The sequence below is a fragment of the Bos javanicus genome, chromosome 23 (assembly GCF_032452875.1).
Source record: "Bos javanicus breed banteng chromosome 23, ARS-OSU_banteng_1.0, whole genome shotgun sequence".
In the NCBI taxonomy this organism is placed as follows: Eukaryota; Metazoa; Chordata; class Mammalia; order Artiodactyla; family Bovidae; genus Bos; species Bos javanicus.
The window spans coordinates 26,788,711-26,815,559 of NC_083890.1; the positions used below are offsets into that span (position 1 = coordinate 26,788,711).

Below are 26,849 nucleotides of genomic sequence, written 5' to 3' on the forward strand. Positions count from 1 at the left end.
ATTAAGGCAGTAACAGGGGACTTAAAATTTTTTTTAATATTTTAAGTTACATAATGATAGTACAAATAGTAAAAATATATCTAGGACTTTCTCTGGTGCTGTTGTGGACAGTGTGGGGTCAGTTCATTTTTGGGTAGTTCCTTGGTCCGGCTTATATTTCTCAAGATCTATAGGCCCCTTCATATGTAGTCGGTACTTAGTACAGGGTTTTAATCTATTGCACCTGTCACTTCCAAGGAGAGTCCCTCTGTTTTAGCTTCTTCTGTTTGCTGGTCTCTTCAGTGTCTAATTTCCGTCTTGACACAAGGGGGCGGTGGTGGACACTTTTTTAGGCTCACTTGTTCAGTCGTGCTTGGGGAGGGACACGGCAAACAAATTACACTGGCGTGTGCTCGCAGTGTCTTGGCCACACTGGGTTTGCCCCTGCTCATGGCGAGTGTTCTTTCCTTGTCTACACTGCTTAGGCTCTAGGTTGCTCTGCCAGAATCTGTCTGAGGCCAGCCCTGGGTTGTATGCACCTCCCAGGTCTAAGCCGCTCAGGTTCAGGCACTCGGGTAGTCCTCAGTAGTGCAGACTCCATTGGACCTGCGTTTTGTGCTCTTCCCAGGTCCGAGCTGCTCAGGTGACCAGGTGTTTGGTGAACGCAGTCTCTGCGACTTATCGCCTCCCCTGTCCCTGCGGCTTGGTTTTCTGGGTGTACAACTGGTGCACCTTCTTAGGCGGATGTTGACCGTCCAGAATCCCAAGAAGTCTTGGTTAGCAACGAAGCCTGCTTGCAGTTTGGTAGATAATGCCTCTCTGGGGCCGTGATTGCCCCCTTCCAGCTCTGGCTGCCCTCGCCTGCCTGTCAATGGAGGAGGATGGGCCGGTCTGTAACTGGCTAGCTCTGCCCAGTCCTTTGTTCTCTGAGCGGGCCTGGCAGTGTCTTAGGTTAGGGCTTTTCACGTGGTAGCTATCCCACAGTCTGGTTTGCTATCCCAAGTTGGTTCCCTCAGATTGCCCTCGGGACATTCAGGCCCTGTCCTTACTCTAAGCAATGCAGCCCATGCCTCCCTGCCCAGCCCCCCTTGCTAGTGGCGGATGCAAAAGTCTGCGCTGCTTCTCCACGGTGGGAGTTACTGTTGGGCACGTAAACTGTGGGTTTTAATTATTTATTTATTTTTCCTCCCGGTTATGTTGCCCTCTGTGGTTCCAAGGCTTGCCGCAGACTCGGCAGTGAGAGTGTTTCCTGGTGTTTGGAAAGTTCTCTCTTTTTTAAGACTCACTTCCCGGGACAGAGCTCCATCCCTACTCTTTTGTCTCTCTTTTTATCTTTTATATTTTTTCCTACTTCCTTTCAAAGACAATGGGCTGTTTTTCTGGGTGCCTGATGTCCTCTGCCGGCATTCAGAAGTTGTTTTGTGGAATTTACTCAGTGTTCAAATGTTCTTTTGATGAATTTGTTGGAAAGAAAGTGGTGTCCCAGTCCTATTCCTCCACCATCTTAGTAAATTATATTGTTATATACAAAATTAAGAACATATCAATGAATTATCTAATACTACAGATTAAGAAAGTTTTGAAATGAACAAAATAAACCCAAAGCAATTCTGAAAAGATAAATAATAAATATAATATGAGAAATCAATGATATTAAAAGCAAAAAAACAATAGAGAAAATTAATAAAACAAAGTTTGTTCTTTGAAAAAATAATGCAATTGATCAATCAGACTGGCAAATATTTAAAAAAAAAATGAGAAGACACAAATTACCAAGTTTCTTTTTTTATATGGAAAATGGCAAAAAAATTCAAAGTACTGAGGAAAGGGAACAAATAATGTCAAAGGAAAAGTTAAGCAGAAACGATAGAGTAAGAAAGAATAAGAAAGAAGTATAAGACAGTTGAGGCTATTTGGGGATTTAGAAAGTCATAGTACTTACTAATCCATCCGTGGTCGAATATAAGGCTATGTTATTGCAACACAGTGTACATTAATGTTACTGAAAACACAAAAATCAGTGGTTGTTAATTTCTTCTTCTTAACCCTCAACTTGCTACCTTTACCCTTGTGCAAACAGATTTTAAGATTTTAATCTGTTTGTTTCCTACATCATTAATATGGTACTTTCCATTTTATTTTTCAGATCAACTTTTGCAGATACCTGGTAATGTTTGTTCTTCAAGCATTCTGCTACTTTGCCTGTTAGAGACTTTTTTCCCTTGTTTCCACTCTCTCGTTTTGTTTCTTTTGTCTTTTACTTTCTCTTACGCCTACTTAGTTTCCCACATGTCATACTACGTTTCTGCTTTCAGGTCTACTCCATGTTCTGTTTCATTCTTTCCCCTTCTTGCTTTCTCTTCCCTTCCTTCATTCCCTTTCCTTTTGCTTATTATCTTCACTTTGTGCTTCAGAAGTATTCTATATCTTCATGATAAGGTTGTTGAGAAACAGATTAAAGGATCCACTGCCATGATCATCAGGGTCACTTTCTGGATAAAAGCTCCAAAATTTTCTCCTTTACAATCTGTTTAATTCTAAGTTGATATGCCCCTATCTATCCTGAGAGAGGAGTGCATATTTCCTCTCTAAAGTTTATTCATTTTCCCATAATCATTCCCAAGAAAATATCTATAAAAGCATCAGAGAAGGCCATTTTCATTTAGCTCCCTGACTCTGGGTTTGAGTAAAATCCCATCTACATATTTTTCAGAAAATATGACACTGACAACAACCTATGATTATTCTGATTGAATAATCAACTAAATAAATTAATATTTCTCTCTGTTTTTCAGATGCGGTAGCAGTAGAAAATGGTAAGTTCCATTAGCCATTTTACACTGTGCACATAGTCTTTGGATCTTTTGTCCATGTTGCCTTGTTCCTTGTTGTTTTACTGTCCTTGAAACAAACATGTTTCTTATATGCTATATGACTTAAATTTACATCATTGTGCCTTACTTTTTCTCACTCCAACTGAAGTCAACAAAGTTGTTTCCATTTGCACTTAAACACTATGGCATTTAAATTATTCATGCTACAAGTTGTTCTCTGTTAAAAAATAGACATACATGAACCATATTTGATAATGAATTCCATTAATTATACATTTCTGAATTTCTGGAATTTTTAAGTGGAGGAAATATGCACTTTGTCTAAAATCTCAGAGAATTTGCTTTTTAAACCACTGTACAAATTAAGTAAAGTTTATTTTACCTCTTATTGCAGATGTTTAGAATTAATTACCTTCTATTAGAAGGAATATTAGGTAATAAATAATCTTTTGTTCTCAGTGAGTAACATCAGTAAAAGGTAAAAACTGAGGAAATGGAAAAAAGTACTAATTGACAAATTATGGGGGGAATGAACTCTCACTTTTCATCTCTATTTTTTTGAAGACACGGGTTCAGAGTAGCAATACTAAGTGTTAAGCTGATGAAAAATTTTGAGTGAAGGTTTCCCTGTAGAAAGAAAATGGCCATGGGAAATTTGAACAAACTATAATTCAATAATTTCATTATATTGTGCTAAGAACACTTATGTGAGATATAATAAAAACTTTATGTGTACAATGCAATGTTGTTTATTATAGATACAATGTTTTACAAAATATCTCTAGAATTTACTTCTCTTGCTTAACTGAAACGTCATGCCCAATCATTAATAATTTCTTATTTGACCATCAGCCTGACCCTTGACAATCCTCACTTCACATTTTTATTCTATGAATTTGACTATTGTAGCTACTAGATTTACGTGGAATCATGCAGTATTTGTCTTTTTGTGGCTGGTATATTGGCTTATAAATTTCTTTTCTTGTGGTTTTTGTATTAGATTTATTTTCCTCTGAGGTTTTGGCTTTAGGATGATGCTGGCCTCATAAAATGAGCTTGAAAGTTTCCTCTCCCCTTCTTTTTTGAAAGAATTTGAGCAAGTTTGGCATTCAGTTCAGTTCAGTTCAGTCGCTCAGTTGTGTCCAACTCTTTGTGAACCCATGAACCACAGCACGCCAGGCCTCCCTGTCCATCACCAACTGCCAGAGTCTACCCAAACCCATGTCCATTGAGTCAGTGATCCCATCCAATCATCTCATCCTTTGTTGTCCCCTTTTCCCACCCTCAATCTTTCCCAGCATCAGGGTCTTTTCATATGAATCAGCTTTTCACATCAGGTGGCATTAATTTTTCTTAAATATTTCATAGTAAAAGTACAAAGAAAATAGAGAATTTTGAAAGAATCAAGAGAAGAGAGAAACCCATATACAAAAATACCCTCATAAAGCTATCAATGGATTTCTCAGAAGAAACTTGCAGGTCTGAAGAGACTTGGATGATATACTCAAACTACTGAAAGAAAAATAACTGCCCACCAAGTATATTATATCTGCAAAACTAAATTCCAAAAATGAAAAAGAAAGAAAAAGTTTGCAGACCAAAAAGCTGACTCATAACCACTAAACCTGCTTTACAAGAAATGTTAAATGAAGTTTTTCAAGGTGAAATGAAAGAATATTAATTAGTAACATAACATTTGAAAATATGAAGCTCACTGGTGAAGTTATGCAATCAAATTCAGAGTATTATGATACTGCAATGGTACATAAATCACTTTTACATAAATGGTACATAAATCACTTTTAACTCTAGTTTTAAAAATGTTAAAAGACAAAACTGTTTAAAACAAATAAAGAAACAAACAGATAGCTAGTGGGAAACTGCTGTATAATACAGGGAGCTCAGCCCTGTGCTCTGTGATGAACTAGAGGGGTGGGATAGGGGCTAGGAGGGAGGCTCAAGAGGGAGGGGATATGTGTATACTTATAGCTGATTCACATTGTTGTACAGCAGAAACCAACACAATATTGTGATGCAATTAGCCTCCGATTAAAAATGAATTAAAAAATAATAATTTGTTAATAGATATGCAATGCAAAAACAGGTAAATTGTGACATCAATAACATAAAATAGAAGAATAAATGGAAATTTTCTTTCAAACTTATACAAAAACAACTCAAAATGGATTAAAGACTTGAATTTCAGACTTAAAACTATTAGAAGAAAACCTAGAGAAAAATCTCTTTGACATTAGTCTGGGCATATTTTTTATATGATTCCAACAGCACAGGGAATAAAAATTTTTTGAAAACAGACCAATGGGATTTCACCAAAAGCTTCTCACAGCAAGGGAAATGACCAACAAAGTAAAGAGACAACCTAGAGAATAGAAGAAAATATTCACAAACCATGTATCTGAAAGGGTTAATATCCAAACTATATAAAGAATTCAACTCAATAGCAAAAACCAAATAACTCAAAATGGCAAAAACCAAAAAACTCTTTTACTCAAAACAGCAAAAACCAAATAAGTCAATTAAAAATGGACAAAAAATTTGAATAAACATTTCTCCAAAAAGATATACAAATGGCCAATAGGTTTGTAAAACAAATTTTTTAAAATGTTCCAAATCACTACTCATCAGTTTAGTTCAGTTCAGTCACTCAGTCATGTCCAAATCTTTGCAACCCCACGGACTGCAGCACACCAGGCCTCCCTGTCCATCACCAACTCTCGGAGTTCACTCAGACTCATGTCCGTTGAGTGAGTGATGCCAACCAACCATCTCATCCCCTTCTCCCACCTTCAATCTTTCCCAGCATCAGGGTCTTTTCCAATGAGTCAGTTCTTCGCATCAGGTGGCCAAAGTATTGGAGTTTCAGCTTCAACATCAGTCCTTCCAATGAATATTCAAGACTGATATCCTTTGGGATGGACTGGTTGGATCTCCTTGCAGTTCAAGGGACTCTCAAGAGTCTACTCCAACACCACAGTTCAAAATCATCAATTCTTTGCCACTCAGCTTCAGGAAAATGCAAATGAAAACCACAATAAACTATCACCTGATAGCTGCTGAAGGGGCTTCCCTGGTGACTCAGACAGTACGGAACCTGCTCGCAATGTGTGAGACCCAAGTTCAGTCCCTGGGTTGGGAAGAATCCTGCAGAAGGAAATGGCTACCCACTACAGTATTCTTGCTTGGAGAAATCCATGGACAGAGGAGCCTGGTGGGCTACAGTCCATGGGATCGCAGAGTCAGACACCACTGAGCAACTAACATCATCATAGCTGCTGAACAGCTTTATCAAAAAGACAAAAAATTCAAAAAGAAAAAAATGAAAAGTTTGGCAAGGATGTGGAGAAAAAGGAACACTGTTGCTAAGAATGTAAACTGATACAGTTATTGTGGAAAATGAAATGTAATTTCTTTCAAAAATTATAACTAAAATTACCATATGATCCAGCAATCTTACCTCTGGATATAAATCCAAAGCAAATAAAATCAGTATCTCAAAGAGATATCTGCACTCCTGTGTTCACTGCAGCATTATTCACAAAAGCCAAGATATGAAAACAAGTTCTATGCTCAGCAATAGAAAAACACATAAATATATGGAATGTATATATCAAGAATAGATATACAGAATATTATAGAATGTTATTGTATTCTATTGTAATATAGAATATTGTAGAATATTAAGAAAGAAATTGTCATTTACAATAACATGTATAAACCTAGATGACATTTTACTAAGTGGAAATAAGCCAGAAACATAAATATAACACATGATCTCACTTATACTTTTTAGTTTAAATCAGAATGGCAAAAATGTATTGCTTTGCTCTTCCAAATCTTATGAACTACAAACCCAAATATGACACAAGCAATTTTAAAAATTGTTTTGACCAGCCTTCTCAACCCCAAAGGAGATTAAAAAGTAGTAATGTAAAATGTTAAGGTCAAGTTGCCTTAACTTGTTGTTCACTCTCTAAGTTATGTCCAACACTTTGTGATCTCATGGTCTTCAGCATACCAGGCTTCCCTGTCCTTCACCATCTCCCAGAGTTTGCTCAAACTCATGTCCAGTGAGTCAGTGATGCCAACCAATGATCTCATCCTCTGTTGTCTCCTTCTCCTCCTGCCTTCAATCTTTCCCAGCATTAGGATCTTTTCCAATGAGTCGGCTCTCACGTTGCCAAACTATTGGAGCTTCACCTTCAGCAGCAGTCTGTCCAATGAACATTCAGGGTTGATTTCCTTTAGGATTGACCGGTTTGATCTCCTTGTAGTCCAAGAGACTCTCAATAATCTTCTCCAGAACCACAGTTTGAAAGCATCAATTCTTCAGCACTCAGCCTTCTTTAGGAGAGCCTACTGGTGGCTCAGACAGTAAAGAATCTTCCTGCAATGCAGGAGACCTGGGATTGATCCCTGTGTCAGAAAGATCCCCTGGAGAATGGAATAACAACCCATCCCAGTATTCTTGCCTGGAGAATTACATGGACATAGGAGCCTGGCAGACTTCAGTCCATGGGTCACAAAGAATTGGACATGACTGAATGAGTAACACTTTCAGCCTTCTTTATAGTCCAACTCTCACATCCATACATGACTACTAGGACAGCCAACAGACCTTGTACAGACCTTGGTCGGCAAAGTGATGTCTCTGCTTCTGTTAGGTCCTTGCTGTTTCTGTGTGTGTGTGTGTGTGTGCATGTATATGTATGTATATATACATTTTGTTACTCTAGGAAATCTCATTGATAACATGCCTCAAAAGTCTAAGGCTAGTTCTAAGATGCTTCTGAACCACTTTTCAGTATCATAACACAAGAATTATTTAACTCTTCATATCTCTAGATATCAAAGATGTTCTTTAAATTGTAGTGATGTTTTCAATGGAATAGATTTTAGAAATCTACCTCTTTAATTATGGAATGGATGTGACAAAAATGTTGCAGGAAAAAACTATTAGAAGAAGAGCTTTGTGGCAGCTTCTTTATAATGTTCATATATGTGTGTTTAGATATTTTCTCTCAGAGAGGAGGTGGCACACTAAAAGCATGGTTGGTGAGAAACAAAATCTCTCTCAGAGAACCCATTTCTTTCTCTCTCCTGGATTCAGCACCCATGTGATTGCCTTCAGATAATTTCATTTACCCATGAGTTAAAAGAGAAACTCAAATGCAACAAGGTTGCAAATTAATCGCTGGCAGTAACATTGTGAAAAGAGGCACCCAGAAACCTGACAATGTATTACCTATACCAAAAGTGTTTCAGTATTCCCTTATACAGTGTTTGTGGCAACTTTATACAATGTAGCTACCGCAATCATGAGAATTTATTTATACATGTAAAAACAGTCAATGACTATACTAAAGCTAGCAAACAGGACAGTTCAGTTCAGTTCAGTTCAGTTGGTCAGTCGTGTCCGACTCTGCAACCCCATGGACTATAGCACACCACACCTCCCTGTCCATCACCAACTAACAGGACAACAGGAGCCTAAATATTGCCAAAGGGATCAAGAATAATTTTTACAAATTAACGACCGGAATATTTCTGAAAAGTTTGTCAATTAATTAAATTGATTGCATTTCCCCTTTTTTCATTTACTATAGAATATCTCTGGGCAATATTGACTTCTGAACCAATTTGTGTGTGTGTGTGTGTGTGTGTGTGTGTGTGTGTGTGTGTTTATCTGAAACTGGATAGGGTTCATTTTAGATACGAACTTTTCAGTAAATTTTCTTTCTTATTGTAGTTCTGTCTCATGAAGCTAACATTTATCTTTCCTTTATTTTTTTTTTTTTTTAGAAGAAGAACCTTGGAAAGAACTAGGTAAAATTTCTGCTCTCATTACAATTGATCCCCTTTAAAATGACTGGTTCATCATTTAATATTGCCTGACTTCTTGTCTGAATGTCTTGTGTTGGCTTGCCTCCTCCTCAGGTATACTAGTTCCACCCCAATATTTTGGTGTTTAATTTCTCCCATTTTAATTCTGATCACTTCTGTTTCTCTACCTTCTCTACTTTTCCATTCCTTCTATTTTCACTTTATACCATGCCATCCCTTTAAAGACTGGTTTCTTCTCTCATGCAAGGACTTCTCATGGTTTAATTAGGAAGCTGGTAGCATAAAAGGCATGAGGCTGAGAAGGTTTCTATTCAGATATATACTGTTGGAAACCATCCATACATAGTACCATACATAGCTGGTGTTCTTTGTCAGCTATTTCAAGTTTGAGGATACTTATGACACAATCAATACTTGTTTTAAAATATAAATGATCAGAGAAGACACCAAAAATTCTGGGTTAATCTTCTCTATTCATTGCCCTTTCAAAATCTAAATGGTATATGATATTATTCATTGGTCAAGTGTGAACTTGGACATCCCTCTTCCACTGTACTTGAACATAGGAACAAAGTGTTCCCAGGTATCTAAATATATTACTGAGGGTTACCTGTTTTATTTTTAACAAAATCCAACCTTACTAATTGTTCTTTATTCTTTTGCAATTTATTTACATAATTATCAAAACATCAGCCACAAATCCCATTAAATATTTTTGGAAGAATTGTGTATCTTAAATGAGGTTAAAAAATATTTCTCCATACTGAAAACATTAAGTGAAGGACACAAGCACTATTGTCTTGCAAGATTTCAAAAGAAAAACTAATAGATTCATTCAAACTTTAATATCCTTCCTTTCTTATAACAATTCAAATTACATTCTCGCTTTGGAGGAATGTATCTTAGAAATATATGACTTTAATGAATATAGCTAATATAGATTAGCTATGACAAACCTAAACAGTGTATTAAAAAGCAGAGGCATCAGTGTACTGACAAAGGTCTATATAGTCAAGGTTATGATTTTCCCAGTACTCATGTATGGATGTGAGAACTGGACCATAAAGAAAGCTGAGCACCGAAGAAATGACGCTTTCAAACTGTGGTGCTGGAGAAGACTGTGGAGAGTCCCTTGGTCTGCAAGGAGATCAAACCAGCCAATCCAAAAGGAAATCAATCCTAAATATTCACTGGAAGGACTGATGCTGAAGCTGAAGCTTCAGTACTTTGGCCACCTGATGTGAAGAGCTGACTCACTGGAAGAGACTGTGATGCTGGGGAAAATTGAGGGCAAGAGGAGAAGGGGGCAACAGAGGATGAGATGGTTGCATGGCATCACTGATTCAATGGACTTGAGTTTGAGCAAACTCCAGGAGATAGTGATGGACAGAGAAGCCTGGCATTCATGGGATTGCAGTCAGACATGACTTACCAACTGAACAACAACAACAATGAATATAGTAAATCTCACACGACTATGGCCACAAATTCAGTTTGGCACAAATACATGCCTTCTCTGTATTCTTCCTCACTATTTAATAAGTACCTGTCTTGTGCATGTGTGTACATTTCCATTTTAAAGTGAAAAAGAATGTCCCAATGGAAGAAGAATGGCTGATATTGTAGATCCCAAAACAATTCCCACCCTAACTCCCCTTAATGGTTTCATTTCCTAATTTAGTTTCTTTTGCACTAAGGGGTGGAATGATGTAAAATGACACAGTCTCTGACTGATGAGGTATCCTTTGCAACCTTATGGCTCTAGTTTTCACAAATATGGGTCAAGTTGTACCACGGAGTAAACTATGAAAGGAATCCCAATTTTTGTTCTTTCTTCCCTACAATATGCTTTTATTTGGAATGAATTTTTGTTTCTTCCTTTTGCTTTTCAGGGAAGAGAAAACAGAAAAGAGGCAAGTACCAATAAGTTTTCCGTTGTGTACTTTGCTATTCTTATCTATTTCCTGCATCTTTGAAACTCTTAATGTTGATACTTCAGGTGATCACCTGCCATATGTCAAACAGCGACATGTTTTTACATGATTTTATGTCCGTATCTTAACTTCCAACTCAGTTACCTAGTGTCATTTGCAATTCAGTTCATGCCATTATTACCTCTTTCATATTTCTATCTATATCAAGAAGGCAAGGCCCTTCTGTGAACAGAATTTTAGCATCAAGATATGTGTCACATTTGAGTAAAGTTCTGACCTGTCAGTTTTCCTCAAGATAGGCTTTTTCAATTTCTATCTCTCTTCATTTCCACATAACATCTCTGTTCTATTCCTTTTCTACCCTATTTGCTTTGGAAGGATGAGTTTTTCCTCACAGTCATGTATATGAGATTACATTATTCTCCCCTTTTTTAAGTTAAGAAGTATATCCTAAAGGACATCTAAATTTAGGAAGGTTATAACTTGAGAGGCAGAGGTGAGTATTAATAGATATTTTAGTCTAGTGAACACAGGAGAGATGTGGGAAAGACCACACAGTGGATTAACACTGCCAGGGAGCTTTCCTCCAAAAGTAGGACAAGGGACAGTGTGCACAGTGCAAACACCTTGAAACCTATAAATCACAAGGACTCCCAAATACTTTTTAACAAAATGTCAATTTCTATAAATGAGCTAATCTCTTGAAATTTATACGAAAGCTTTATAAGTGACTTCAGTATAGCCCAGTCACATTATAGAAAGAGATAAAATTAGTGCTAAAAGTACAGTCTTCTAACACTTTGCTTTGATTATATGGTATAATCACAGCATTTGTTTTCCACCATTGACTCAGTGCTAAAGATTATATTTCCCCCAAATACACAAATCAGTCATCTACATCAATTTTTCCATTTATTTTCTGTTGTAAAAGATTTGTTTGCTGAAAATTCTAGATAATGAAAATGGAAAAGTATCATTTTTTTTACTTTCTGAAGTAAATGATAAAATAAGAAAGCATAGGCTTTCAAAGCTAATTTGGAAGTCCTTCTATTGACCACTAATTTATCCCAGTTTTATTAAGTGCAAACAATCAGAAACCAAAACTAAAAAAAAAAAAACTAAAAATCAATTTCTGTAAACTATTCCCAAAATAAAATTATTGTTGCAAAATTATTTTATTATAAAAGACGCTTAATTTTGGAAGGAAAGTTATGACCAACCTAGATAGCATGTTGAAAAGCAGAGACATTACTTTGCCAACAAAGTTCTGTCTAGTCAAGGCTATGGTTTTTCCTGTGGTCATGTATGGTTCAGTTCAGTTCAGTCGCTAATCCTGTCTGACTCTTTGTGACCCCATGAATCACAGCACGCCAGGCCTCCCTGTCCATCACCAACCCCCGGAGTTCACTCAGACTCACCTCCATCAAGTCAATGATGCCATCCAGCCATCTCATCCTCTGTCGTCCCCTTCTCCTCCTACCCCTAATCCCTCCGAGCATCAGAGTCTTTTCCAATCAGTCAACTCTTCACATGAGGTGGCCAAAGTACTGGAGTTTCAGCTGTAGCATCATTCCTTCCAAAGAAATCCCAGGGCTGATCTCCTTCAAAACGGACTGGATGGATCTCCTTGCAGTCCAAGGGACCCTCAAGAGCCTTCTCCAACACCGCACTTCAAAAGCATCAATTCTTCGGCACTCAGCCTTCTTCACAGTCCAACTCTCACATCCATACATGACCACAGGAAAAACCATAGCCTTGACTAGATGGACCTTTAAGTCTCTGCTTTTCAACATGCTATCTACGTTGGTCATAACTTTGCTTCCAAAAGTAAGCATCTTTTAATTTCATGGCTGCAGTCACCATCTACAGTGATTTTGGAGCCCAAACACATAAAATCTGACACTGTTTCCACTGTTTCCCCATCTATTTCCCATGAAGTGATAGGACCAGATGCCATGATCTTCGTTTTCTGAACATTGAGCTTTAAGCCAACTTTTTCACTCTCCTCTTTCACTTTCATCAAGAGGCTTTTTAGTTCCCCTTCACGTTCTGCCGTAAGAGTGGTATCATCTGCATATCTGAGGTTATTGATATTTCTCCAGACAATCTTGATTCCAGCTTGTGCTTCTTCCAGCCCAGCATTTCTCATGATGTACTCTGCATAGAAGTTAAATAAGCAGGGTGACAATATACAACCTTGATGTACTCCTTTTCCTATTTAGAAGCAGTCTGTTGTTCCATGTCCAGTTCTAACTGTTGTTTCCTGACCTGCATACAGATTTCTCAAGAGGCAGGTCAGGTGGTCTGGTATTCCCATCTCTTTCAGAATTTTTCACAGTTTATTGTGATCCACACAGTCAAAGGCTCTGGCATAGTCAATAAAGCAGAAATAGATGTTTTTCTGGAATTCTTGCTTTTTCCATGATCCAGTGGATGTTGACAATTTGATCTCTGGTTCCTCTTCCTTTTCTAAAACCAGCTTGAACATCAGGAGTTTCACGGTTCATGTATTGCTGAAACCTGGCTTGGAGAATTTTGAGCAGTACTTTACTAGCATGTGAGATGAGTGCAATTGTGAACTAGTTTGAGCATTCTTTGGCTTTGCTTTTCTTTGGGATTGGAATGAAAACTGACCTTTTCCAGTCCTGTGGCCACTGCTGAGTTTTCCAAATTTGCTGGCATATTGAGTGCAGCACTTTCACAGCATCATCTTTCAGGATTTGAATTAGCTCAACTGGAATTCCAACACCTCCACTAGCTATTAAACAGGTATCTTGGTCTAAATTTGAAATACTTATATACTGTAAAACTCTCCAAAAATGAAACATGTATGATATGAAATCCTGGTTTTCATTCTACCTAAACATTTCGCATGGTTCTTTTATTAAGTCAGTTGAGAAATTGATTCCCTTTCTTAACTTTTCCAAGTGCTTCCTTACTATATTTTTTCTTTCTTTGTTTTTTGAATAGGGAGGTTGTTTTTGTTTATGTTTTTTCCTTAAATTACATTCTTCCTACCAATTTTACATAAAGTGAGAACATTCAAAATATTTCATTTTTTGTTTGCTGGAGTTCTTTGACATCTATACGAGTTTTTTTCTTTCTTTAATTAATTAATTTATTTTAATTGGAGGATAATTACAATATTGTGGTGATTTTTGCCATACATCAACATGAATCAGCCAAGACCTTTCATAATTACTTCAGTATTAAATGAGTAACTTCTTTCTGACTTTTTAATGAATATATTTCCTAGAAATATTTTTCTTTGTTTTGTTTCCTTCCTTTGGTACATTCTTGGGCTTCTATCTTCCAAACAACTACCAAATTTTCCTCATAAGCTTGTTGACATGAATGGGATTAGACTTAGAAGAATGCGGTTTTCTCCATTTAATAGAAAGCTTTCTTTACCCTGGGCTCTCCAAAGTGTCTTCTGAGATGGAATGTCCATTGTTTTGTACATGATATTGTCCCTATTTTTAAGGGAAGGCTTCAGACTTCCAACCCGGTGAGAGAGAGAACTTCTTCCTTTTCATTTACACACTTTGTCTATCACTGATATCAGGAGTAAACGTAAGACTTGCTAATCTACTTCTCTTGACCACACCCTCAAGTGATCCAGTGTATACATATTTTTGCCAGATATGGCCTAATTATTTTCTTTTTTTTTCTTTTTTCTTTTTTAATTAATTTATTTTAATTGGAGGCTAATTACCTTTCAATATTGTAGTGGATTTTGCCATACATTGACATGAATCAGTCATGGGTGTACATGTCTTCCCTATTCTGAACCCCCCTCCCACTGCATTCCCCATCCCATCTCTCAAGGTCATCCCAGTGCACCAGCCCTGAGCACCGTGTCTCATCCATCGAACCTGGACTGGTGATATGTTTCACATATGATAATATACAGGTTTCAGTGCTATTCTCTCAAATCATCCCACCCTCGCCTTCTCCCACAGAGTCCAAAAGACTGTTCTATATATCTGTATCTCTTTTGCTGTTTCTCATATAGGGTCATCGTTACCATCTTTCTAAATTCCATATACATGCATTATTATACTGTATTGGTGTTTTTCTTACTGACTTACTTCACTCTGTACAATAGGCTTCAGATTCATCCACCTCATTAGAACTGATTCAAATGTATTCTTTTTAATGGTTGAGTAATATTCCATTGTGTATATGTACCAGAGCTTTCTTATCCATCCCTCTGCCGATGGACATCTAGGTTGCTTCCATGTCCTGACTATTGTAAACAGTGCTGCGGTGAACATTGGGGTACATGTGTATCTTTCAATTCTTGTTTCCTTGGTGTATATGCCCAGCAGTAAGATTGCTGGGTCATATGGCAGTTCTATTTCCAGTTTTTTAGGAATCTTCACACTGTTCTCCATAGTGGCTGTACTAGTTTGCATTCCCACCAACAGTGTAAGAGGGTTCCCTTTTCTCCACACCCTCTCCAGCATTTATTGTTTGTAGACGTTTTGATACCAGCCATTCTGACCGGTGTGAGATCATACCTCATTGTGGTTTTGATTTGCATTTCTCTGATAATGAATGATGTTGAGCATCTTTTCATGTGTTTGTTAGCCATCTGTCTGTCTTCTTTGGAGAAATGCCTGTTTAGTTCTTTGGACCATTTTTTGATTGGCCCGTCTATTTTTCTCCAATTGAGCTGCAGGAGCCACTTATGTATTTTTGAGATTAATTCTTAGTCAGCTGCTTCGTTTGCTATTATTTTCTCCCATTCTGAAGCCTGTCTTTTCACCTTGCTTATAGTTTCCTTCATTGTGCAAAAGCTTTTTAAATTTAATTAGGTCCCATTTGTTTATTATTGCTTGTATTTCCATTACTCTGGGAGGTGGGTCACAGGTGGAGGATCCTGCTGTGATTTATGTCAAAGAGTGTTTTGTCTATGTTCTCCTCTAGGAGTTGTATAGTTTCTAGTCTTACATTTAGATCTTTAATCCATTTTGAGTTTATTTTTGTGTATGGTGTAGAAAGTGTTCTAGTTTCATTCTTTTACAAGTGGTTGACCGGTTTTCCCGGTACCACTTGTTAAAGAGATTGTCTTTTCTCCATTGTATATTCTTGCCTCCTTTGTCAAAGATAAGGTGCCGATACATGCGTAGATTTATCTCTGGGCTTTCTATTTTGTTCCATTGATCTATATTTCTGTCTTTGTGCCAGTACCATACTGTCTTGATGACTGTGGCTTTGTAGTACAGCCTGAAGTCAGGTAGGTTGAGTCCTCCAGTTCCATTCTTCTTTCTCAAGATTGCTTTGGTTATTCGAGGTATTTTGTATTTCCATACAAATTGTGAAATTATTTGTTCTAGTTCTGTGAAAAATACGGTTGATAACTTGATAGGGATTGCATTGAATCTATAGATTGCTTTGGGTAGTATACTCATTTTCACTACATTGATTATTCCGATCCATGAATATGGTATATTTCTCCAACTATTGTGTCATCTTTGATTTCTTTTATCAATGTTTTATAGTTTTCTATATATAGGTCTTTTGTTTCTTTAGGTAGATTTATTCCTAAGTATTTTATTCTTTTCATTGCAATGGTGAATGTAATTGTTTCCTTAACTTCTCTGTTTTCTCATTGTTAGTATATAGGAATGCAAGGGACTTCTGTGAGTTAATTTTATATTCTGCAAATTTACTATATTTAGTGATTACCTCTAGTAATTTTCTGGTGGAGTCTTTCTGTTTTCTGTGGAGAGGATCATGTCATCTGCAGTGACAGTTTTACTTCTTTTCCAATCTGGATTCCTTTTATTTCTTTTTCTGCTCTGATTGCTGTGGCCAAAACTTCCAAAACTATGTTGAATAGTAGTGGTGAGAGTGGGCACCCTTGTCCTGTTCCTGACTTTAGGGGAAATGCTTTCAATTCTTCACCATCAAGGATAATGTTTGCTGTGCATTTGTCATATATAGCTTTTATTATATTGAGGTATGTTCCTTCTATGGCAACCCACTCCAGTACTCTTGCCTGGAAAATCCCATTGGCGGAGGAGCCTGGTAGGCTGCAATCCATGGGGTCATGAAGAGTTGGACACAACTGAGCGACTTCACTTTCACTTTTCACTTTCATACACTGGAGACGGAAACGGCAACCCACTCCAGTGTTCTTGCCTGGAGAACCCCAGGGATGGCGGAGCCTGGTGGGCTGCCACCTATGGGGTCGCACAGAGTCGGACATGACTGAAGCGACTTAGCAGCAGCAGCAGCATGTTCCTTCTATTCCTGCTTTCTGGAGGACTTTTGTCATAAATGGTTGTTGAATTTTGTCAAAGGCTTTCTCTGCATCTATTGAGATAACCATATGGTTTTAATCTTTCAATTTGTTAATGTGGTGTATTACATTGATTGATTTGTGGATATTAAAGAATCCTTGCATTCCTGGGATATAGCCCACTTGGTCGTAATGTATGATATTTTTAATATGTGGTTGGATTCTGTTTGCTAAATTTTGTTAAGGATTTTTGCATTTATGTTCATCAGTGATACTGACCTGTAGTTTTCTTTTTTGGTGGCATCTTTGTCTGGTTTTGGTATTAGGGTGATGGTGGCCTCATAGAATGAGTTTAGAAGTTTACCTCCCTCTGTAATTTTCTGGAAGAGTTTGAGTAGGATAGGTGTTAGCTCTTCTCTAAATTTTTGGTAGAATTCAGCTGTGAAGCCATCTGGTCCTGCCTTTTGTTTGCTGGAAGATTTCTGATTACAGTTTCGATTTCCATGCTTGTGATGGGTCTTTTAGGATTTTCTATTTTTTCCTGGTTCAGTTTTGGAAAGTTATACTTTTCTAAGAATTTGTCCATTTCTTCCAAGTTGTCGATTTTATTGGCATATGGTTGCTGATAGTAGTCTCTTATGATCCTTTGTATTTCTGTGTTGTCTGTTGTGATTTCTCCATTTTCATTTCTAATTTTGTTGACTTGATTCTTCTCCCTTTTTCCTTCATGAGTCTGGCTAATGGTTTGTCTATTTTAATTATCTTCTCAAAGAACCAGCTTGTAGCTTTGTTGATTTTTGCTATCATCTCTTTTGTTTCTTTTGAATTTATTTCTGCCCTAATTTTTATGATTTCTTTCCTTTATTAACTGGGGGGTTCTTCATTTCTTCCTTTTCTAGTTGTTCTGGGTGTTAACTTCAGTTCAGTTGCTCAGTCGTGCCTGACTCTTTGCGACCCCATGAATCGCAGCACGCCAGGCCTCCCTGTCCATCACCAAGTCCCAGAGTTTACTCAAACTCATGTCCATTGAGTCAGTGATGCCATCCAGCCATCTCATCCTCTGTCGTCCCCTTCTCCTCCTGCCCCTAATCCCTCCCAGCATCAGAGTCTTTTCCAATGAGTCAACTCTCTTCGCATGAGGTGGCCAAAGTATTGGAGTTTCAGCTTTAGCATCATTCCTTCCAAAGAAATCCCAGGGCTGATCTCCTTTAGAATGGATTGGTTGGATCTCCTTGCAGTCCAAGGGACTCTCAAGAGTCTTCTCCAGCACCACAATTCAAAAGCATCAATTCTTCAGCACTCAGCTTTCTTCACAGTCCAACTCTCACATCCATACATGACCACTGGAAAAACCATAGCCTTGACTAGATGGACCTTTGTTGGCAAAGTAATGTCTCTGCTTTTCAACATGCTATCTAGGTTGGTCATAACTTTCCTCCCAAGGAGTAAGCGTCTTTAAATTTCATGGCTGCAATCACCATCTGCAGTGATTTTGGAGCTGAAAAAAATAAAGTCTGCCACTATTTCCACTGGTTCCCCATCTACTTCCTATGAAGTGATGGGACCAGATGCCATGATCTTAGTTTCCTGAATGTTGAGCTTTAATCCAAGCTTTAGCTGTAGAGTTAGGTTATTTATTTGACCTTTTTCTTGTTTCTTGAGTTAAGCTTGTATTGCTTTGAACTTTCCCCTTATCACTGCTTTTACTGAGTCTCATAGGTTTGGGGTTGTTGTGTTTTCATTTTCATTTATTTCTATGAATACTTCGATTTCTTTTTTGATTTCTTCTGTGATTTGTTGGTCATTTAGAAGCGTGTTGTTTATCCTCCATATGTTGGAATTTTTAATAGTTTTTTTCCTGTAGTTGATATCTAATCTTACTGCATTGTGTTCAGAAAAGATGCTTGGAATGATTTCAATGTTTTTTTAATTTACCAAGGCCAGATTTATGGCCCAGGATGTGATCTATCCTGGAGAAGGTTCCGTGTGCACTTGAGAAAAAGGTGAAATTCATTGTTTTGGGGTGGAATGCCCTATAGATATCAATTAGGTCTAACTGGTCTATCGTATCATTTAAAGTTTGTGTTTCCTTGCTAATTTTCTGTTTAGTTGATCTATCCATAGGTTTGAGTGAGGTATTAAACTCTCCCACTGTTATTGTGTGACTGTTAATTTCCCCTATCATACTTGGCAGCATTTGCCTTACATATTGCAGTGCTCCTATGTTGGGTGCATATATATTTATAATTGTTATATCTTCTTCTTCTATTGATCCTTTGATCATTTTGTAGTCTCCTTCTTTGTCTCTTTTCACAGCCTTTATTTCAAAGTCTATTTTATCTGATATGAGTATTGCTACTCCTGCTTTCTTTTGGTCTCAATTTGCGTGAAATATGTTTTTCCAGCCCTTCACTTCAGCCTGTATGTGTCCCTTGTTTTGAGATGGGTCTTTTGCAGACTGCATATATAGGGGTCTTGTTTTTATATCCATTCATCCAAGCTTTGTCTTATGGTTTGGCCATTCAACCCATTTACATTTAAGGTAATTATTGATAACATGATCCCATTGTCATTTACTTTGTTGTTGTAGGTTTGAGTTTATACACCCTTTTTGTGTTTCCTGTTTAGAGAAGATCCTTTAGCATATTTGAAGAGCTGGTTTGGTGGTGCTGAATTCTCTCAGCTTTTGCTTGTCTGTAAAGCTTTTGATTTCTCCTTCATATTTGAATGAGATCTTTGCTGGGTATAGTAATCTGGGCTGTAGGTTATTTTCTTTCATCACTTTAAGTATGTCCTGCCATTCCCTCCTGGCCTGAAGAGTTTCTACTGAAAGATCAGCTGTTATCTTTATGGGAATTCCCTTGTGTGTTATTTGTTGTTTTTCCCTTGCTGCTTTTAATATTTGTTCTTTGTGTTTGATCTTGTCCGACTCTTTGTGACCCCATGAATCACAGCACGCCAGGCCTCCGTGTCCATCACTAACTCCCGGAGTTCACTCAGACTCACGTCCATCGAGTCAGTGATGCCATCCAGCCATCTCATCCTCTGTCATCCCCTTCTCCTCCTGCCCCCAATCCCTCCCAGCATCAGAGTCTTTTCCAATGAGTCAACTCTTCGCATGAGGTGGCCAAAGTACTGGAGTTTCAGCTTTAGCATCATTCCTTCCAAAGAAATCCCAGGGCTGATCTCCTTCAGAATGGACTGGTTGGATCTCCTTGCAGTCCAAGGGACTTCCAAGAGTCTTCTCCAACACCACAGTTCAAAAGCATCAATTCTTCGGCACTCAGCCTTCTTCACAGTCCAACTCTCACATGCATACATGACCACTGGAAAAACCATAGCCTTGACTAGACTAACCTTTGTTGGCAAAGTAATGTCTCTGCTTTTCAATATGCTATCTAGGTTGGTCATAACTTTCCTTCCAAGGAGTAAGCGTCTTTAAATTTCATGGCTGCGGTCACCATCTGCAGTGATTTTGGAGCCCAGAAAAATAAAGTCTGACACTGTTTCCACTGTTTCCCCATCTATTTCCCATGAAGTGGTGGGACTGGATGCCATGATCTTAGTTTTCTTTTTTTTTTTTTTTTTTTTTGATCTTAGTTTTCTGAATGTTGAGCTTTAAGCCAACTTTTTCACTCTCCACTTTCACTTGTCCATAGGTGCATGGATTTATCTCTGGGCTTTATGTTTTGTTCCATTGATGTATATTTCTGTCTCTGTGTCAGTACCATAGTGTCTTGATGACTGTGGCTTTGTAGTAGAGCCTGAAGTCAGGCAGGTCAAATCCTCCAGTTCCATTCTTCTTTCTCAAGATTGCTTTGGTTATTCGAGGTATTTTGTATTTCCATAAAAATTGTGAAATTATTTTTTCTAGTTCTGTGGAAAATACCATTGGTAGCTTGATAGGGATTGCATTGAATCTATAGATTGCTTTGAGTAGTATACTCATTTTCACTATACTGATTCTTCCGATCCATGAACATGGTATATTTCTCCATCTATTAGTGTCCTCTTTGATTTCTTTCACCACTGTTTTATAGTTTTCTATATATAGGTCTTTTGTTTTTTATGTAGATAGATTCCTAAGTATTTTATACTTTTCATTGCAATGGTGAATGTAATTGTTTCTTTAATTTTTCTTTCTCATTATTTTCTCATTATTATTGTATAGTAATGCAAGGGATTTCTGTGAGTTAATTTTATATCCTGCAAATTTATTATATTCGTTGATTAGTTCTAGTAATTTTCTGGTGGAGTCTTTAGGGTTTTTTATGTAGAGGATCATGTCATCCACAAACAGTGAGAGTTTTACTTCTTCTTTTCCAATTTGGATTCCTTTTATTTCTTTTCCTGCTCTGATTGCTATGGCCAAACTTCCAAAACTATGTTGAATAGTAGTGGTGAAAGTGGGCACCCTTGTCTTGTTCCTGACTTTAGGGGAAATGCTTTCAATTTTTCACCATTGAGGATAATGTTTGCTGTGGGTTTGTCATATATAGCTTTTATTATGTTGAGGTATGTTCCTTCTATTTCTGCTTTCTGGAGAGTTTTTATCATAAATAGATGTTGAATTTTGTCAAAGGCTTTATCTGCATCTATTGAGATAATCATATGGCTTTTATTTTTCAATTTGTTAATGTGGTGTATTACACTGATTGATTTGCAGATATTGAAGAATCCTTGCATCCGTGGGATAAAGCCCACTTGGTCATGGTGTATGATCTTTTTAATGTGTTGTTGGATTCTGATTGCTAGAATTTTGTCAAGGATTTTTGCATCTATGTTCATCAGTGATATTGGCCTGTAGTTTTCTTTTTTTGTGACATCTTTGTCAGGTTTTGGTATTAGGGTGATGGTGGCCTCATAGAATGAGTTTGGAAGTTTACCTTCCTCTGAAATTTTCTGGAAGAGTTTGAGTAGGATAGGTGTCAGCTCTTCTCTAAATTTTTGGTAGAATTCAGCTGTGAAGCTGTCTGGACCTGGGCTTTTGTTTGCTGAAAGATTTCCGATTACAGTTTCAATTTCCGTGCTTGTGATGGGTCTGTTAAGATTTTCTATTTCTTCCTGGTTCAGCTTTGGAAAGTTGTACTTTTCTAAGAATTTGTCCATTTCTTCCACGTTGTCCATTTTACTGGCATATAATTGCTAATAGTAGTCTCTTATAATCCTTTGTATTTCTGTGTTGTCTGTTGTGATCTCTCCATTTTTGTTTCTAATTTTATTGATTTGATTTTTTCTCCCTTTGTTTCTTGATGAGTCTGGCTAATGGTTTGTCAATTTTATTTATTGTTTCAAAGAACCAGCTTTCGGCTTTGTTGATTTTTGCTATGGTCTCTTTTTTTTTCTTTTGCATTTATTTCTGCCCTAATTTTTAAGATTTCTTTCCTTCTACTAACCCTGGGGTTCTTCATTTCTTCCTTTTCTAGTTGCTTTAGATGTAGAGTTAGGTTATTTATTTGATTTTTTTCTTATTTCTTGAGATATGCCTGTGTTGCTATGTATATCCCTTAGCACTGCTTTTACAGTGTCCCACAGGTTTTGAGTTGTTGTGTTTTCAAAATGTGTTTTCATTTTCAATCATTCCTATGCATATTTTGATTTCTGTTTTGATTTCTTCTGTGATTTGTTGGTTATTCAGCAGAGTGTTGTTCAGCCTCCATATGTTGGAATTTTTAATAGTTTTTCTCCTGTAATTGAGATCTAATCTTACTGCATTGTGGTCAGAAAAGATGCTTGGAATGATTTCAAGAATTCAAAATTTAAATTTTTTGAATTTACCTAGGGTAGATTTATGGCCCAGGATGTGATCTATCCTGGAGAATTTTCCATGTGCACTTGAGAAAAAGGTGAAATTCATTGTTTGGGGCTGAAATGTCCAATAGATATCAATTAGGTCTAACTGGTCTATTGTATCATTTAAAGTTTGTGTTTCCTTGTTAATTTCTGTCTAGTTGATCTATCCATAGGTGTGAGTGGGGTATTGAAGTCTCCCACTGTTATCGTGTTATTGTTAATTTCCCCTTTCATACTTGTTAGCATTTGTCTTACATATTGAGGTGCTCCTATGTTGGGTGCTTATATATTTATAATTGTTATATCTTCTTCTTGGATTGATCCTTTGATCATTATGTATTGTCCTTCTTTGTCTCTTTTCATAGCCTTTGTTTTAAAGTCTATTTTATCCGATATGAATATTGCTACCCCTGCTTTCTGTTGATGTCTATTTGCATGGAATATCTTTTTCCAGTCCTTCAGTCTCAGTCTGTATGTTTCCCTTGTTTTGAGGTGGGTCTCTTGTAGATAGCATATATAGGGGTCCTGTTTTTGTATCCATTTAGCCAGTCTTTGTATTTTGGTTTGGCCATTCAACCCATTTACATTTAAGGTAATTATTGATAAGTATGACCCTATTGCCATTTACTTTGTTGTTTTGAGTTTGAGTTTATACACCCTTTTTTGTTTCCTGTTTAGAGAAGATCCTTTAGCATTTTTGAAGAGCTGGTTTGGTGGTGCTGAATTCTCTCGGCTTTTGCTTGTCTGTAAAGCTTTTGATCTCTCCTTCATATTTGAATGAGATCCTTGCTGGGTACTGTAATCTGGGCTGTAGGTTATTTTCTTTCATCACTTTAAGTATGTCCTGCCATTCCCTCCTGGCCTGAAGAGTTTCTATTGAAAGATCAGCTGTTATCCTTATGGGAATCCCCTTGTGTGTTATTTGTTGTTTTTCCCTTGCTGCTTTAATATTTGTTCCTTGTATTTGATCTTTGTTAATTTGATTAGCGTGTGTCTTGGCGTGTTTCACCTTGGGTTTATTCGATTTGGGATTCTCTGGGTTTATTGGACTTGGGTGATTATTTCCTTCCCCATTTTAGGGAAGTTTTCAACTGTTATCTCCTCAAGTATTTTCTCATGGTCTTTCTTTTTGTCTTCTTCTTCTGGAACTCCTATGATTAGAAAGTTGGGGCGTTTAACATTGTTCCAGAGGTCTCTGAGATTGTCCTCATTTCTTTTAATTCATTTTTCTTTTTTCCTCTCTGATTCATTTATTTCTACCATTCTATCTTCTACCTCACTAATGCTATCTTCTGCCTCCATTATTCTACTGTTGGTTCCCTCCAGAGTGTTTTTGATATCATTTACTGCATTATTCATTATTGATTGACTCTTTTTTATTTCTTCTAGGTCCTTGTTAAACCTTTCTTGCATCTTCTCAGTCCTTGTCTCCAGGCTATTTATCTGTGATTCCACTTTGTTTTCAAGATTTTGGATCATTTTCACTATCATTATTTGGAATTCTTTATCAGGTAGAATCCCTATCTCTTCCTATTTTTTTTTTTTTTTTTTTTTTTTGGTTTGGTGGGCATTTATCCTGTTCCTTTACCTGATGGGCATTCCTCTGTCTCTTCACCTTGTTTATATTGCTGTGTTTGGGGTGGCCTTTCTGTATTCTGGCAGTTTGTGGAGTTCTCTTTAATGTGAAGTTTCCTCGCTGTGGGTGGGGTTGTATGGGTGGCTTGTCAAGGTTCCCTGGTTTGGGAAGCTTGTGTCAGTGTTCTGCTGGTGGAGCTGGATTTCTTCTCTCTGGAGTGCAATGACATGTCCAGTAATGAGTTATGAGATGTCATTGGGTTTGGAGTGACTTTGGGCAACCTGTATATTGAAGCTCAAGGCTATGTTGCTGTGTTGCTAGAGAATTTGCATGGTATGTCTTGCTCTGGAACTTGTTGGTCCTTGAGTGGTCCTTGGTGTCAGTGTAGGTATAGAGGTGTTAGATGAGTTCCTGTCAATTAATGTTCCCTGGAATCAGAAGTTCTCTGGTGTTCTCAAGATTTGGACTTAAGCCTCCTGCTTCTGGTTTTCAGTCTTGTTTTTACAGTAGCTTCAAGTCTTCTCCATCTATACAGAACCATTGATAAAACATCTAGGTTAAAGATGAAAAGTTTCTCCACAGTGAGGGACACCCAGAGAGATTCACAGAGTAACATGGAGAAGAGAAGAGGGAGGAAGGAGATAGAGGTGACCAGGATGACATGTGGTGGAATCAAAAGAGGAGGGAGCAAGCTAGCCAGTAATCACTTCCTTATGTGCGCTCCACAGTCTGAACCACTCAGAGATGTTCACGGAGTTATACAGAGAAGAGAAGACGGAGGAAGGAGACAGAGGTGACCAGGAGGAGAAAAGGGAGAATCAAAAGGAGAGACAGATCCAGCCAGTAATCAGTTCCCTAAGTGTTCTCCACCCTCCAGAACACACAGAGATTCACAGATTTGGGTAGAGAAGAGGAGTAGGGAGGAGAGAGAGGTGACCTGGTGGAGAAAAAGGAGAGTCCAAAGAGGGAGAGAGCAGTCAAGCCAGTAATCTCGCTCCCAAGTAAAAATGGGTACTGAAGATTGGGTTCTTAAAGGTACAAAATTGATAACAAATACCAAAAAGCAAAGATTAAAAATCTAGAGTAAAGGTTGGATTTTTAAAAATACAATATTAAAGGGAAAAAAATCACAAAAATTATAAAATATATATATATATATATATGAAGTTTGCTTTAAAAAAATAAATTATTACTTTTTTGAAAAAGTAATAGTAGGTTACAAAAATGAAAATTAAAGAAGTAACAGGGGACTAAAAATTAAAAAAAAAATTTTTTAAGTTACAGAATGATAGTAAAAATATATCTAAGACTTTCTCTGGTGTTGTTGTGGACAGTGTGGGGTCAGTTCATTTTCGGATAGTTCCTTGATCCGGCTTATATTTCTCAAGATCTATAGGCCCCTTCTTATGTAGTCGGTACTAACTACAGAATTTTAATCTATTGCACCTGTCACTTCCAAGGACGTTCCCTCTGTTTTAGCTTCTTCTGTTTGCTGGTCTCTTCAGTGTCTAATTTCTGTCTTGACACAAGGGGGCGGTGGTGGACACTTTTTTAGGCTCACTTGTACAGTCGTGCTTGGGGAGGGACACTGCAAACAAATAATACTGGTGTGTGCTCGCAGTGTCTTGGCCACACTGGGTTTGCCCCTGCTCATGGCGAGTGTTCTTTCCCTGTCTACACTGCTTAGGCTCTAGTTTGCTCTGCCAGGATCTGTCTGAGGCCGGCCCTGTGTTGTACGCACCTCACAGGTCTAAGCCACTCAGATTCAGGCACTCGGGTAGTTCTCAGAGGCACAGACTCTGCTGGACCTGCGTTTTGTGCTCTTCCCAGGTCTGAGCAGCTCAGGTGACCAGGTGTTTGGTGAACATGGCCACTGCGACTTATCGCCTCCCATGTCCCTGGGGCTCGGTTTTCTGGGTGTACAACTGGTGCACTTTCTTAGGCGGATGTTGACCGTCCAGAATCCCAAGAACTCTTGGTTAGCAATGAAGCCTGCTTGCAGTTTGGTAGATAATGCCTCTCTGGAGCCATGATTGCCCCTTTCCAACTCTGGCTGCCCTCGCCTGCCTGTCAATGGAAGAGGATGGGCCGGTCTGTAGCTGGCTAGCTCTGCTAAGTCCTTTGTTCTGTGAGCGGGCCTGGCAGTGTCTTAAGTTAGGGCTTTTCACATGGTAGCTATCCCACAGTCTGGTTTGCTATCCCAAGTTAGTTCCCTCAGATTGCCCTCGGGGCATTCAGGCCCGGTCCTTACTCTAAGCAATGCAGCCCACGCCTCCCTGCCAGCCCCCGCTTGCTAGTGGCGGATGCAAAAGTCTGCGCTGCTTCTCCACTGTGGAAGTTACCACTGGGCATGTAAACTGTGGGGTTTAATTATTTATTTATTTTTCCTCTCGGTTATGTTGCCCTCTCTGGTTCCAAGGCTTGCCACAGACTCGGCAGTGAGAGTGTTTCCTGGTGTTTGGAAAGTTCTCTTTTAAGACTCACTTCCCGAGAAAGAGCTCCGTCCTACTCTTTTGTCTCTCTTTTTATCTTTTATATTTTTTCCTACCTCCTTTCAAAGACAATGGGCTGTTTTTCTGGGTGCCTGATGTCTTCTGCCGGCATCCAGAAGTTGTTTTGTG

At 38.0% G+C, this 26,849-nt stretch overlaps 1 protein-coding gene across 1 annotated transcript in view; it reads left to right on the top strand.

Annotated features, from left to right (window-relative positions):
* The window catches only part of LOC133236462 (butyrophilin subfamily 1 member A1-like), a 74,406-nt gene that overhangs the window by 37,236 nt on the left and 10,321 nt on the right, over nt 1-26,849 (top strand). The window contains exons 3-6 of the mRNA XM_061398489.1: nt 2,126-2,146; nt 2,775-2,795; nt 8,637-8,657; nt 10,568-10,588. The gene's annotated coding sequence lies outside the window, so the exon portion shown is untranslated. The remainder of the gene's footprint in view (nt 1-2,125; nt 2,147-2,774; nt 2,796-8,636; nt 8,658-10,567; nt 10,589-26,849) is intronic.